This window comes from Amblyomma americanum, chromosome 2 (assembly GCF_052857255.1).
Source record: "Amblyomma americanum isolate KBUSLIRL-KWMA chromosome 2, ASM5285725v1, whole genome shotgun sequence".
Lineage (NCBI taxonomy): Eukaryota > Metazoa > Arthropoda > Arachnida > Ixodida > Ixodidae > Amblyomma > Amblyomma americanum.
In genome coordinates, this window is record NC_135498.1 from 62,390,763 (window position 1) to 62,406,186 (window position 15,424).

The 15,424-nt window shown below is 43.2% G+C and overlaps 1 long non-coding RNA gene across 1 annotated transcript; it reads right to left on the reverse strand.

Moving 5' to 3' along the window:
* Positions 1-6,465: 6,465 nt before the first annotated feature.
* LOC144118617 (uncharacterized) lies at positions 6,466-13,935 on the reverse strand. Its single transcript, XR_013312073.1, has 3 exons — positions 13,804-13,935; positions 10,239-10,300; positions 6,466-6,604 (listed from the first exon to the last, which is right to left on the reverse strand). It is a non-coding gene; the product is annotated as an uncharacterized LOC144118617 (long non-coding RNA).
* Between the last annotated feature and the right edge of the window lie 1,489 nt (positions 13,936-15,424).

The following is a 15,424-nucleotide window of genomic DNA, read 5'->3' on the forward strand; positions in this document are numbered from 1 at the left end:
GTGTGGACGAATAGGTTTAAGACAATATAACGAGGTAGCTCATCGAGTCCAGTTTGAACATTTGAGCTGTATTTGTTTAAAAAACGGGGGAGAAAATTGAAGAATTTGCTAAACGATCATGTCGTAAAAATTCAAGTGCTAGCAAACAGACACAGAAGACAGCACAGCACTTTTTACTAGAAATATTGAAATTTTTTTTACCGAAGCCATTTATTAAGAGATTTTCAATACAACCTGGCAGATGCCATACCAGCGCATTGCTGACTTTTTTGGAGTTGCTACGGCTGTGACTGGCCCGAAGGGTGTGCACTGCATGTGTCTTAACGCGTGGCGTAGTTAAGTAGTGGCAGTGTTACATTGCTTGGTATTCTACTTGCAGCCTATTGGCCAACAAAATCTGGGTGATTCCAGGCCAGGATATGGTGCGAAGCATTTGCAAGACGGTGAGTCAATTCCAGCCTTTTGCTCTGAACCCTTATCTATTCAACGAGGATACTTCGCAGACACAGCAATGACCCGTTTCCGCACACTGTCGAAGGTGTGAGCTAGAGCAGCAAATTACTTTCCAGACTTTTCAGGTATGCGACTCCTTCCCCCTGTCGCCATCATAACGCCATAACTTCATGTGTTATCAAGTTGCGTGTCATGTGAGAGAAAAGCGTAGTAGCGGTTCTGGGCGAAGTGTGTCGTAACTACTAGTGCTCGGATAAAGCTGAAAATATTGTGCTGAGGACCAACTACCCAGCGAAGAAAGAATTCCAGCGGCTAGGTATGGTGAGAGGCACTTCTAGATTGGCTTATTAGCACATATTTAAGACTTAGATGCGTAAAAATGCAAAGACGGATGTAATGAGAGAACGTGATGGGTGCTGTTACACCAACAATCTTTATTAGACGATGATAGTCTATATACCAGCTCCTTTACCCATGCGCCCAAGCGCCAACTCCCACTGTCATGGCACTCAGTCGAGAGGCGCATTTCGGAGCTGAGCTCTGACGTCGTCAACAAGCTTAAGGAGAGTCTAAATAGCTGCAAAGCTTTCGGCTTGGCGCTCCGTAGGTCGAGGGACATCCAGAACATGCCCAAACTCACCGTTTTGTTTCCTTATGTTTCAGCCGATGAGATCGAGAGGTAAGAGCTTTTTCATTTCAGGTTGCCCTCACGGAGACCACCCATCAGGTTGACATAAGGGTCGCACTGTTATCAAACTTGGAACGGTTCGATGTTCCTCTGCAGAAACTTCTTGCAGTTGCAACCGATGGTGCGCCTGTTATAGTCGTCAAGAATGCAGATTTGCTAGGTCATCGACGCAACGACCCCCGCTTTTCGAATTTCCCTGTTATACGCTGCATTATGCATCGTGAGCACCTAGTAGCGCAGCTCTTAAGCTACGAAAGTATTGTGAAGACTGTCCTTCGGCTCGTCAACTACTTATGATCAAACGCAAATACTCACCGGAAATTCCAGACGTTCCACGAAGTTGAACTTGGTGATTCTCTTAAAGAGACGTTTTCTTTTGTGCAGTACATTAGCTGCCCGTGAGCAACGTGCCTTCAAGAATTGTGGATCTGTTGGAGCAGATTGAAACTTTTCTAGGGGAGAAAGAAAAGCGACATGCCAAAATTCGTGGCTTTGGAACTGCACCAAACTCTGGCCAATCCCCTATCGTGGGTATGTGCCATCGCATTTGAGGCAACAACAACTTCGTGGCGCAGGTTGGTTAGCCGATCTTGGCTACCTCACCGGTGTAGGGCAGAACTTTAAAACTTTTAATGTGCCGTTGCAAAGAAAAAGAATAATGATATCAAAATTTGCCCAGTGTTCGCGTTTCAAAACAGGTTAACAATTTCTCTAAAAGATCTGCGAACAAGCCGTCTGATCCACTTCCCGCAAAACAAACAGATGGAGACTGAACAAGAAGAAAATTCTAAACACACTGCGCGAGAAGCTACTAGTTATAACACGCAGCACGGTAGCCTGCTGCGTCCTGTGTGTCAGCCAGGGGCCACTGATTATTGCGTTTTTCTGTGCCGTGATTCTGTCTTCTTTTATAACGTACTACAGCAAACTCCGAAGAAAGACATCCAGATAACACCGCTCGAATGGGTAGTTTCTACTAATTCGAAAAATTCTGTTATGTCATTTGATATTTTTGTGTTTATGACACTTTCGAGTCTATGAAGAGCCGTATAATAGACCGACATGCCGAGCCAACATGTTTGACGAACAGTCTATACCAGAGGTAGTGCCCTTTAGTAGGGGTAGTACATGCGGCACAGGACCAACCCGCTGGCTGCTTAACCTCTCTCGACGCGTGTGTGTGCCGAGAAGATTTTTCATGTAAGCTGCACTTTGATTTTAGCGAAGAGGCCGAGGATCGTGGCGGCCGCGTTTCGGTGGAAGCCGAACACATAAGGTGCCCCTGTGCTTTGCGACGTTAGTGCATGTTAAAAATCCCCAGGTGGTCTAAATTATCACGGAGCCCTCTTGTACGGCACCTCTGTCTCTCTTCCTTCTTTCACTACCGCCTTCCTCCCTTCCATCACAGCGCGGTTGAGGTGTCCACCAAGAAGTGTGACAGTTACGGCTCCATTTTCTCCCCTCAAAATAACTCCTTTTAGCGAAAAATCATGGAGGAGTGTGGCCCTGTTGCGGGATTGCATCATGCGACTTGGGAGGGCGGTTTATGAGCTTGCTGAGATTTTTTAGGTAGTTTTTTCATACCATATAAAAAGTGCTACGTTGATGGCCGATTGGTGTAAGAGACAGGATGCAATGTTCTGGAGTAGTATGTAAAGCCAACAACCAGGCACACCACTCCTGTTTCATTAAAGCCTGTCTGTCTCTCTGCCGTTAACGCCGTCACTGATTCTAATCACACAAGGGGCCAATATCATGGAGAAGTTTTTTTCTTTATGGAAGATACCCTACAGAACTAAAACTTCGAAAGTTTCTGATAAGTTCGTTTTCATAATCGGCTTCACATTCACCGTGTTTCATAATTATGTTAGCCTTAGTTGCCTGAGAATATGAGCTATAGCTATTTCATGATTGAAACTGGCAGTTTATTCTGCCTTCAGTGCTTCACAAAAACGGGCAATATTTGAGGTTCTCTCCACTTTTATAAGTTTTCTTGTTTTGTTGTTTGTTTTCTTTGGGTTAGCTACCGATTAAGTCAACATGCTTCCCGTCTTCTTTTTTTAGTTGTGGTCACTACATTCGGATGCCTTCTTTGTTGTATTCCTACTTTACAACCTGGGATAGCAATTTTCACAATTAGCAGGTGTGAAGCCGCTTTTGCCAAGAAAAACGCTATAGTCGTCAGCAGTAGCTGCAGCCGCATGCACATATATTGAGCCGTTTCTTTAAGACTACACGCCGGAAAGAAGCTAGAAGAAATTGCTGGCGAGAAGAATTCTGATCGACCGTGGCTTCGCCGCTTCTTGAAGAAAAGGACCAAGTTTCCCGGGCAGTGCTTGCAGCAGCGCAACTTCACGGAACCTCAAAGCACATTGTTTAAAAGCCCTTCAAGAAACAGCTTCGTATCAGTTCGAAGCCACATTTGCGGCCGCATTCCACGTACTGAGCCATTTCTTTCCTCCTACACAAGCTGGTTGTTATTTTCTTGTTTTAAAAAATCTGATGGCCATTTTACATTTTACCTGGAGTTCTTTAACGTGAACTGACAGCTCTATTTCTGGATTCTGAGCAGTTGAGACTTACGATTTTGTTAACTCGTAACACGTAACTTGGAATGAGCATGTTGTCAACCTTCAGCTCATGCTGTCATACACCACTGGTGTCATCGCACGTATGCAACGGATTCTCCATACTGAAGTGAGGGTTACACTATACAATGCTCGGTGGAATCGCTCATGCAGTAATGCAGTACTGCGCAGCGTGGTCTGGGACACAACTGGGGTTACAAGTTTACTCAAGCTACATTCAGTGCAGAATAGAGACTTGTTTTAGATAGCGGGTTTACTTTATACTTGCGCCACAAAACCTGTTTCTTTTAAATACGATATTGTTTGTTTTTGGGTTTTGTTTATAGGTTGACGTTTTGTTTAAACATTTCTTTAAATTTGGTATTTACGATGCAGTTTACGTAGCAAAACTTCAAAACTACAATTAAATTAAAATTTAATTTCTGCGCAAGAACGAGATTTCATAAATCGCTCATCTCCGAGTCACTGTGCAAGGATAAGTTTAAGTTCGTAGGGAGAGAACTTTTGGGCGAACCGTTGAACATTTTCACGTATCTCTAGAGCGAAAATTTATTTCCACAAGAAAGGAGAACTTATTCGACATTTGCCTTTTGTTACTCTGCTTGTCTTCTAAACTCCGTATTCCTCAGCTGTAAAGTACCAAACCTATAGAGCGCAAAATCCGCATCACGTACTAAGGAATTGTTCCCGATTTTGGTTCCTACAACAGCTTCTGTAGTACGCTTAACTTCATAGATTCTATTATATTCGCTTTTTTGCATTCGGTTTACATGTGTCATAAATGTTGTGCCCCAACGCTCTTTACTTTCTGAGAATGTATTTCAGGTTATTATCAGGTGGTTTATATATATTTGTACGAATCCGTTAAAGTGTAACGTTGTTTTGCACCAAGGAGTCTGAGTAAAGGAGGCTACAGACAACACTTACCTCTAAATGCACTAGGCTTGGAACTCAGAACTATAAGTGTAAGCAGCCCGCCTGTACATATACATTTGCATACCTCTTAAGCGATGCATCTCTTCCGCACAAGAATATGGATTCATATATTACTTTTGGCTTGCGACGGATACCATAGCACATAATATTGCATCTATCTTTACTAGCCTCATCCAGAAAGAATATAGTATGCGCTTGGCGTCTGCGCTCGATGTCATGCGATGGGTAACAGTTGCTATAACAACACCTGGCCTTTCGGTATCTCCGTCCACGTTGCTTCCTTCTATGCAATGCTTGGAGTGACGACGCTCCCAGAGGAGCGCCGTCGCTCCAAGCATTGCACATGTTGTCGCATCGCTAACAAAGACAGTCTAAGACGCAGAACAATTGCTCAGAAGCGGCCTTCTAAATGCGTGCCGGGCATCCCCCTTATAAACAAACAAAGCGAGTTCGAGAGGATACAAGCCTCCACCACGACCTGCGTGGTTGAACTCTTGAGTACTTTCGCGATGACAAACTGAAATTCAGTTTTTTCCTTTGTTTCAATCTAAATCTTTCAAAACAATTTCTCATCATTCGAAAATCCTTCAATATATTATATTTTTATTCACTACCATTTAGTTTCTTTTCGTCCAGCTCAAGTAATAAAAACTGGCCATTGGAGTATTTGGTAAAGCAGCAGGACCGCAGTCGCTGGATGCATGGTTCTATTTTAGCTTTTGGGCTCACGGAACCTCTGTTCTAAGTCGCTATAAAGGTTTTGTGAGAAACACGTTATAAGAACTAATCTTTGAACGATTTTGTTGCAGTAAGGAGTAAATTTAGGTCCCATCCTAGGCAAGCATACTGTAACTGATGTTTGTACTTTGTGACATGCACTCATAAGTTCGAATTTCAGGCCACAGCTTAGGTTGCCTGCTTAGTATGCGCAAGTATTTTACTTCGTAATGGGTCGAGGTTCTGCAACCTTTCCGAGTGATGTCAACGCAGCCAGCTATTCGGTTGTGGGCTGATGCCTCAGGAGCGAAGGAATGAGATATGTGACTCGGATCTTAACCAGAAGAGGACTTTGAGCCTTGGCTTCAGGTACCAAAGCCCGGCGCCGTCTTTATTTCCTTCCTCGTGAGGGTGGCCGCGTTGTAGGCACACCCAAAGGAGGGCGCTACGTGGTAATTCGGTTGTGTTAAAATAAGTACAGAAATTCAAGGTCGTTTCACGTGCTTCATTCGGCAATTACAACCTATACGGCATAAAACGAGTCGTTAGGCCAATCATTCGACGTCTCAAAGCGGGCAGTCTCGAAGCATGTTTCTGATGGCACAAACGCTGGAACGTTGTAGGGCGTGAGACCAGAGATCATGCACAATAAGCCGTTTCGTAGCAATAGCTCTTTTTGATCGCTTTGAAGCTTGGAAAGAGGTTTCTGACACGGCCTCTATTTCCCGCAAGAATGGAGCGTTATCGCGATCGTTTTGTACTCCCTTAAAATGTAGATCCTTTCGGGACAAGACTCAACACACACAAATGGAGCTCTATGTGTCAGTTGCGGCTTTTATATCACAATTTTCGGTGGGAACTCTTTGATGCTCGTGCTCGTGCGTTTAGTGACTGCCTAAAAGCAGGTTTACAATATTGACAACAATTGGTAGGTTTCGTGCTGGGTTCTGAGTATTGCATAAGGATATGCTCAGGAGCTAGTTAGACCTGTAGGGCTCCACATGGAACAAAGTTCAAAAAATTTGCAATGAAGAAAATCAATTCTTCACCATAACTCTTGCTTCCGGGTGTTTTTGAGCACGTTTTATTGGCAGAAATTTTCTTCCTTTTCTTCGGTGTCAATGGATCAGCCACTTGCAGCAGCCGCCGTGCCTGCCGCAGCTTTAGTCGTCGGAGTTGCCGTAGTGCTTGAGTTCGGGAAAAGTTCTCCGATGATGTTAGACTAATAAAAAAAAATGAGAGCTTAATGACCACCGAGCTCCCATTCAACGATGTTGTAGTCAGCCAATAGAGTCTATATAATAAATCAAGAAAGAATGCATTTGCACTGAAATAGTGATTGGTGTTGGCCACAACCATTCACAGAAATTTAAAATCTATATTCAATGATGGATAGAAAAGAAAGCTTCCAGCCCCCCTACCCTCTTCCTGACATGGAACAAAGAGGCCAAATGCAGAAGAGATAAGCGGAAACAAAGTACTCGCAGATTAGTCGGCGTTCAGCGGGCGTTGCGCAAAATGGATTCAAAAAGACTTGATATTTTTTAGGCATACTGACAATACCAAGCAAGGAATGCATAGCTAAAAGGGGTGGTTCTCATGTAGGACGCTATACTACGAAATGTCATATTTATTCTGCATGAAAATGTTTGGAAAAGTTGGTCAGAATTTTCTGACTGAACTGCGGCATCAAAGAATGGTCAAGCAAGAGACTACAGCGCAGAGTACACAGGACACAGAAGAAACGAACAACACGAGCGCTAACTTCCAACAAATTTTATTTAACACATGAAACATATATATATACATCAAAGACACGTCATCACCAGTGCTAACAGTACCGTTGCCTCAGAAACAAGAGTTCTTTATCACATAGAGAGATAGAGGGAGTGCTTACACATGTCTCACCCGAAGCATTTATCCTTTCAGCTTTAATTATTAATCGTGTGGTCATGTCGCTACTTTTTGCTAGCACAGTAGTTTTATCAAAAATTGGTTTGCACGTTTTAGATGCGCATGAACGAATGTGGTCAACAAGTGATTTCTCTTTCCCGTTCTTGACGTCGCGTGCGTGTTCCATCAATCGCTGATTGAGGCACCTCCCCGTCTGGCCGATGTAATGGCCCCCGCACGATAACGGTGTTTTACATACGACACCGTCAAAGCATGTAACATACGGCTTCTGGTGACGAGTCGTGCAGCCATGTGTTCTGTTGTTGTTGGTTTTTCCAATCTTGCAAAATGAGGCAAGTTTCTTTGGTGCCGAAAATACGACAGTCGCGTTTGCGCGCTGTCCAATTCTTTTCAGATTGTGAGAAATCTGATGCAAATATGGCAATACAACAAAGCGCTTCCTTTCACCGAGCATCGAGGCCGGTTGGCATTGATCTTCGTTCAGTTTTCTTAGTAGCTTCTCGGCAATAGACACCTGAACATCGTCGGGGTACCCAGCATCAGTCAGCCTTTTGGTCTGCTCCTTATAACTTTCATACATCCTGTGCGCACATGATTTTCTCAGGGAGTTCTGAAAACACATGTTGACGATGGCTCTTTTTACTAACTTTTTCCTTTTTAGTCGCCTTAATGGAAAGGACGTCGTTCCGTACAAACTCTGTACAAACTCTATGATTTCACCAGAATTCTTAACAGCAAAAGGATCGTCATTCCTTTTGGCCTGGTGGCCAAAACTGGCCTGGTGGAAGTATTAACGTGTTTTCAGGGGATATTAAGAGTCTATATTATTCGTTGCCAAATGACAAGGTGCTTTGCTGTGTTGAGGATTATAATGAAGATTTCGGATGTGTTGCCTTCCAAAACGCGGCGGGTATATCAGTGGCCGACTTCCTGGAGCTTTTAGCATTTTACTTGAAATCAACATTTATAAACTGGAAAGGAAAACCATACCTCCAAAAAGATGGAATATGTATCGGATCATGCTTGGCCCTAGTTTTAAGTAACTTGTTTCTATCCCAACTTGACAAGATTGCTATTAGTCGCCTTAATGAAAAGGACGTCGTGAAAATCTTTAGATTTGTTGATGATTTCCTAATCCTTGTCAACACTGACTCTGGCTCACTAAAGTCAAAGGCCGTAGGCATTTTATCCATCATGAAGGATTGTTTTGAACCACATGTTTTATCCACTGAATTTCCAGTAAATGACTCTATCAGGTTTTTAGACCTCAAATTCATCTTTCATCCTAGTCATATTTGCTGGGCCTACCAGCCTCGTAGTGACAAGCATATATTACCCTATCATTCTACACATTCCAAACTATTAAAAAGAGCCATCATCAACGTGTGTTTTCAGAACTTCCTGAGAAAATCATGTGCGCACAGGATGTATGAAAGTTTTAAGGAGCAGACCAAAAGGCTGACTGATGCTGGGTACACCGACGATGTTGAGGTGTCTATTGCCGAGAAGCTACTAAGAAAACTGAACGAAGATCAATGCCAACCGGCCTCGATGCTCGGTGGAAGGAAGCGCTTTGTTGTATTGCCATATTTGCATCAGATTTCTCACAATCTGAAAAGAATTGGACAGCGCGCAAATGCAACTGTCGTATTTTCGGCACCAAAGAAACTTGCCTCATTTTGCAAGATTGGAAAAACCAACAACAGAACACGTGGATGCACGACTCGTCATCAGAAGCCGTACGTGACATGCTTTGACGGTGTCGTATACAAAATACCGTTATCGTGCGGGGGCCATTACATCGGCCAGACGGGGAGGTGCCTCAATCAGCGATTGATGGAACACGCACGCGACGTCAAGAACGGGAAAGAGAAATCACTTGTTGGCCACATTCGTTCATGCGCATCTAAAACGTGCAAACCAATTTTTGAAAAAAAAACTGCTGTGCTAGCAAAAAGTAGCGACATGACCACACGATTAATAATTGAAGCTGAAAGGATAAATGCTTCGGGTGAGACATGTGTAAGCACTCCCTCTATCTTTCTATGTGATAAAGAACTCTTGTTTCTGAGGCAACGGTACTGTTAGCAATGGTGATGACGTGTCTTTGATGTATATATATGTTGCATGTGTGAAATAAAATTTGCTGGAAGTTAGCGCTCGTGTTGTTCGTTACTTCTGTGTCCTGTGTACTCTGCGCTATAGTCTCTTGCTTGATCATGCACCAACAAGCCCAAAAAGCCACGCTTTTAAAGAATGGTGTTCACAAAAGGGCAGGCGTTACTCAGCATAAGTCCGTATCTAATTTTTCCTCTTTAATAAATCCTGAATTTTTTACGCTTAGTCTTTTGTGAAAATTTTGTACACATGTTTCTATCGCGTAATAGCGAATCTTTGCGGTTCATGGACGGTCTCTTGCGCATATACTGTTCATGCCTATGATGCTCTAAAACACCGTTATTTCTGGAAATGCCTTGCAAATTCTCATGCGACAGTTTCTTACTGCCAGACGTCAAACTATCTTAGTGAACAAGAATTACTAGTAGTGAGAAGTGCTGCCTTTCCCATGAGTATTAACTTCGAGCTAATAAATGCGGCCCTTCTTAAGAAACTAGAAAAAGACAGCGAGCTCCTCATTGTTACTAATGGACGATTCTGTGGGTTCTTGCGTTTCATTCATTGTCGCAACAAGAAACGGCCATACAGGCGTAGTCCACAGAAGGAGCACAGAAAGCGGACAGTACGATTTAAAGATTCACTTGCATAACACATGTGGGTATTGATAACAAAATAAATAATTTATAGTAGTAGAGTAGCTGTCTCTTTCAATAACCATATAGTGCGCCCTTCGTACGAGCGTCGGGTAGCAAATGGGGCTGTATCCTTATGAGGCTGTGCCACGTAACATTGTGTAGTCCTTAAAAAACACTGAAATAACTCACAAAGATTGAGTACAGAGGGCAACCCCAGCCAGGGCATGGTGGAAGGCTTAGAAACGATTGACCTGTTAAAGAAAAAAAGGATAAACAATGCACTTTGTTGAAACACGAAAACTTTACTTCACACTACACGGTGAACGCAGACCATATCTGTACACTCTGGAAAGAAGGGCATTTCTAGTGCACTAATACGAATAAGGCATCCCAAACGTCTACGTCTTAGTGGCGAGAAACACAAAGTGAGCGACAGCCGCTGACTTGCAGACGAATATAATACCTTGCTATAATACCTTCGTCAACTGTGGTACCCGATGCGCTTCGGGAAGTGGCCACGATTTTCTTCTGGTTTTACTCTAAGACAACACCCTGAACCACTGATGTCTGATCGCTCATCTGTACTGCAACAAAATTTCCGCTTTTAGAGCGAACATAACCCGCCATAGCCAAGCGCCGGTGGGAGATTTTCGTCTCAATTTTGAGGAGGGGCTTAGGCTGAGCGATTACTGGCATAATTATTTAAACCCTAACTCTACCTTCATCATCAACTTTTCCCCTGTACGGTCGCCAAGGTCACGAGTGCAATATTTTTCCCTTCTTCTGCTTTAGGGCTGAGAACAATTGGATGAATTCACGCTGCAACACGAAACCATACACAAAACTTGGCGTGTAAGGAGTAAGGTAGGCGACAACACATTGGATTTCCACAGCGAGGCGTCTCTTGCAGCATCTTCGGGGAGACTGAGAACTGCGACGTAGTAACACTTGTTTCTTGCCTGACCCAAGTTGCAGTTTCGGGACTAAGTGTGGGCACGCTACCGACGCTTTGCGGCTTGTACCTAAGGCTTGCAGGCACTGGACAGTTCGAGTGAATCCAAAGGACTTTTTATTATTGAAATCCTTGCAGAAACTTTAGCTACTATGCTGAGAACATTTTACAAACTCTTGCTCATTATTAGTAGCCTCAAGCAGGGGTTTGAAAATAATAATTTCATCAGGGCATCAAGTTTCAACCACAACTCTCTGCATTATGCAGCGTAGGAAGGAAAGAAGAACTGTAGTAGCTGGAGTGCAGCGCTCGTAGATTCGAACATACCATTGCAGTCACCAGTCAGTTTGAATTTTCGGAAGCTCTCTGTCATACTTGTTTATCGATGTCCTAGTGACGAAACTGCTCAAGTAATTCAAGCAACCTCTTGGCCGCAATAGCACTACTGCGCTAATTTTACCAGAATTTCATCATAACTACAATTTACTCGAACGGCTCTTTACTTGTACTTTTTGTTAGTTGAGCGTTGGATATCGTCACTAAGACTATAAACATTCAAGAATTTGAGCCTCAGTTTGGAAATTTCAAGTTTCGGAGCACTACAGTACTCACTTACAAAACAGAAATGTTAGTTTAAATGACTTAGCCAGCTGTCTCTGACTCTGGTGAACTGCACATAACGAATGACCCGTTAAGAAAATTAATTAATTTTGAGACAAGGCAAATGCAAGAGAGAAAGAAAGTTAGGTGCGCAAACGCGATTCAACAATTTTCGGACACCGGTTGGCCACTTCTGGCGGAGTACGGGGTTTGTTGGAGGCCACTGGAATAGGGCTTGGTCTAGATCTGAATGGAACGAGGTTGATAGTGTTCATAAGGACTAGTAGTAGCTCAGATACTGTTACTACTTGGATATTTTAAATCCGAATAGGGTTTAGGCAAAATGCAGTGCACCGGACCTCACAATATTCGAAGCAAATTTGCTGCACACTCCTTTAGTCAACTCTATCTCACGGTTACTGACCTTTTAAAGGAAGTTTCCACGGCCGCCCTTCCTTTTCATAGCAGTTACACTAAGTACTCTCTCTAGTGAATTTTTTTTAACAACCAACTCGACAATACAATATCAACAATTCGCAAATCACAGCAGTGATCACGTACAAATAGCTAGGCATTAATTTAACGCTAGATCTAAACTGGTCTTTTAACACAGCTCAGCTGAATAACGAGGCAAATTACGATCCTGGTTAGTTTCAACGAACCTTGCGACTAGAACCCTTTCAGTCGTATCACTGGCTTATTTAACGCTTATTCGTCGCAGTCTGGAATACGCAGGCCCGGTAAGCCCCCCCCCCTCCCCCTTTACTAACCTTTCTACTAGTCTTGAAGCAACGTGAAATTGCGATAAAAGATTCAAGTTCTTGACCTGTTATGATGTGCCACTAAATTAAAATCTAACCTCATTACCTTAGCCAACAGCAGAAAAATTGCCAGCCTTGGTCTTTTTCATAAGCTCTACTATCATTTATTTCTTATATAAAGTATTAATTCTGCCCACCGCGTCTCGAACGCACAAACCACGTGAAGGCCGTTTACCCTCCCCCTACGAGCACATCTGCACGTTTGTCATCATTATTCTATCATACAGCAACAGGCTGAAATGACCTTCCCAACGCCGTAGTGCGTCATCTCGACTCATCATCCTTCAGATCATTCATCGAAAAATCAAATGCTCAGCATTATACCCCCTCGTAGAATACCCCTTCAATTTCGCCTTTAAGGCAATTACAATAAAAAATTCAAAAAATTCCTGTTTGAGCTAAATAAGCGAACCATACGTTCATGCATGGTGTTTTAACGTCAAGGTTTTATGATGAAATTTGTTGAAGGGAATACTCTCTAATCTAGCTTTGATTAAAAATTTTAACATGAATTGTGTACAGTAACTTAATTATCGCCTTGCTCATTGCATTTGTTTAAATTATGTGCGGTTATCAAAATTGCAACAATGATCATCGATTGCAGAAACCCTTTAACTGGGCTCTTCATTGCCTACAGATGAGCTAAGTTAAACAATCTTGTTTACATTTGTCACAATTTTGCAGCATTTCTTATTTTCTTATATATTTCTCTGACCTTTTTATATCACTGTATCGCTGCAGTGAATAGAACTGGTATCTTCACAAATAAGTATACAGGGTACAAGGTGATATTCTTTGTGCTATGGGAAGGGAAGATTTCCACTCTTGCAAATTAGAGGGTGCTGTGCCATGGGAAGCACTTTTGCCTTGAAATCAATTTTCGCACGAATATTCATAGTATAAAAGGCGCCTGATATAGAAAATTTCGCAGGAAGGTATACATCTGCTAAAATACGTGTATACGAATCTGTCCGCTCTCTTTCTACAGAAAACTAAATCGCAAGGAAGAAAGCTTTGGGATAAATTTATCTTTGGTGATCTTAACTGTCGTTTTATAATGATGTGCTTAATGTTGTAGCGCAGTAAACACACCATTAGACACTGCACACCTGGGGTGCAGTGATTGAGAATGCAGCTGCATGAACCCGGCCCCTATTGATGATCGGCTAGCAGCTAGGCGCGTGGCTGGGGTGATGTTAGTACGCTCGTCCGTTGTTAGAATCCTTTAACTCTTTCCCCCTTGCCCCGTTTTATTCTCTTCTGAATTCCCTGTATAGTTTGGTTCATAGAGCTCAATGAGCCGAAGAAAAATTCAAATGTTCGAAATGCTATACTGTAAGCTTTTCTCGTGGGATGACTGAAAGGCGATAAACCTTCTCACCAAAAGCCGTGGTGGCCAGGCACAAAATCAGGAAGCAAGAAAGAACCTTCATCTTTGCCTCCGTCTTGGTCTCAGTTTCTGTCTTTCGGAGATCTAAGGAAGTGGCCGTTATGCCCTCTTTTATAAGCACGCTGCGACCAGGAAGAATAAGCGTGTATGCAACGGGCATGTCAGCATGCTGAAGGTGTTATCTCACGACAATATCGCTGCCATTGGTAGTGATAAAAATCAAACAGGATCAGACCCCTCTTGCGTTTTACTTGTCGCCAGAGCCGGATGCAGCTGAGATTAACTAGTTCGTACAGACGTGGGATACAGCAATAAATCACAGCCCTATGCAGAAGTCCAATTCTGAAGCCTACTAGATATCTTTCCCTTCTGTCACCTTTTTCTTGAACTATATGTGTCATGTGCAAGTGAGTGCGATAGTATCACGGTACAGTGGCACCCTTTTGGCTACGTTTAGTTCCACACTTCACCTGCACGGGTACTGACGAGCCAAATGCCGCAACGCGATATGTTACTTAGATCCGCTCTAGTACACGGCAACAGATCACATCAGTGATTTATTTTCAGTTGCTAGTAACCATGCCACAGCTAAACTGTAAATCTCCTATCCACTTCACATTTATGCCGTCGCGTTTGTGCAACGAATAAGAGTGGGTGCCAATCAAGTGGGCTATGTGCTTCCTTTGTACATCCTGTTGTAGCTCTTATTCAAGAGGTAATGCCTGGGGAAATTGAAGACGCACACTCAGGTGCGAAGGCTGAGAGTCTGAAATATGAATAGACATTGCAACGCGACTGGCACTGGACACGTCTAATTCAAGGAAAAATTGAAGAAGGTATTGTACTGCAGGCTATACCAAGCTATTGCAGATTTTCGCCCGAACAGTTCGTCCGTAAGAGTCTTTATTATGGATTCGAATGTATATTATACGTTGCACGCCCCAACTGCAAACAACATGCTGCATCATGGCTGGAAGGGTAACTGGGCCTATCCGCGACTGTGCATTAAACAGAGTGTTTTCTCATTCGTCAACACTTTTAAATACAACATTACGCGACCATATTTGCAAATACTATAGATTTTGAGACACTAGTGCCACTTCTCGGGCAAGCATTGCATGCTGAAGTATAAACAGAAGGCCTTCTGCAGGCTTTCTTAGATCTATCCAGTAGGGGCTTTGGCCGACACGTCATGTCATGTGCATTGGCTGATCAATATGAAGGACCACAGAGCTTAAGAAACGAGAGAGCAGAAGAGAGACACACGAGCGCTGACTAGCAACTGACTGCATTTATTGCGCGAGCGGAAAAATAGACGTCAAGAAGGCTTCCGTTGAAGCAGCAAAAAACACCGAAAGCAAAGGCACTAGGGCTCGTCATTCATGGATTACGATTTACCAATTTGAGGCGGGAGAGCGACTCTCGAGGTTTGCTGACACATGATGTCGTCTTGCGGACGATTGCACAGGCTTCAAATGTTTTCCTTGTGCATGCATTGGAGAAACGTTTGCTACGCAACGATCAAAAAGTGGTAAACACCATTTGTAGCTTTTCTAGTAGAGCGCTAGGTTGCTGCTAGGGGCGGCAGCATATCTGCACAAAGCACGCTCTC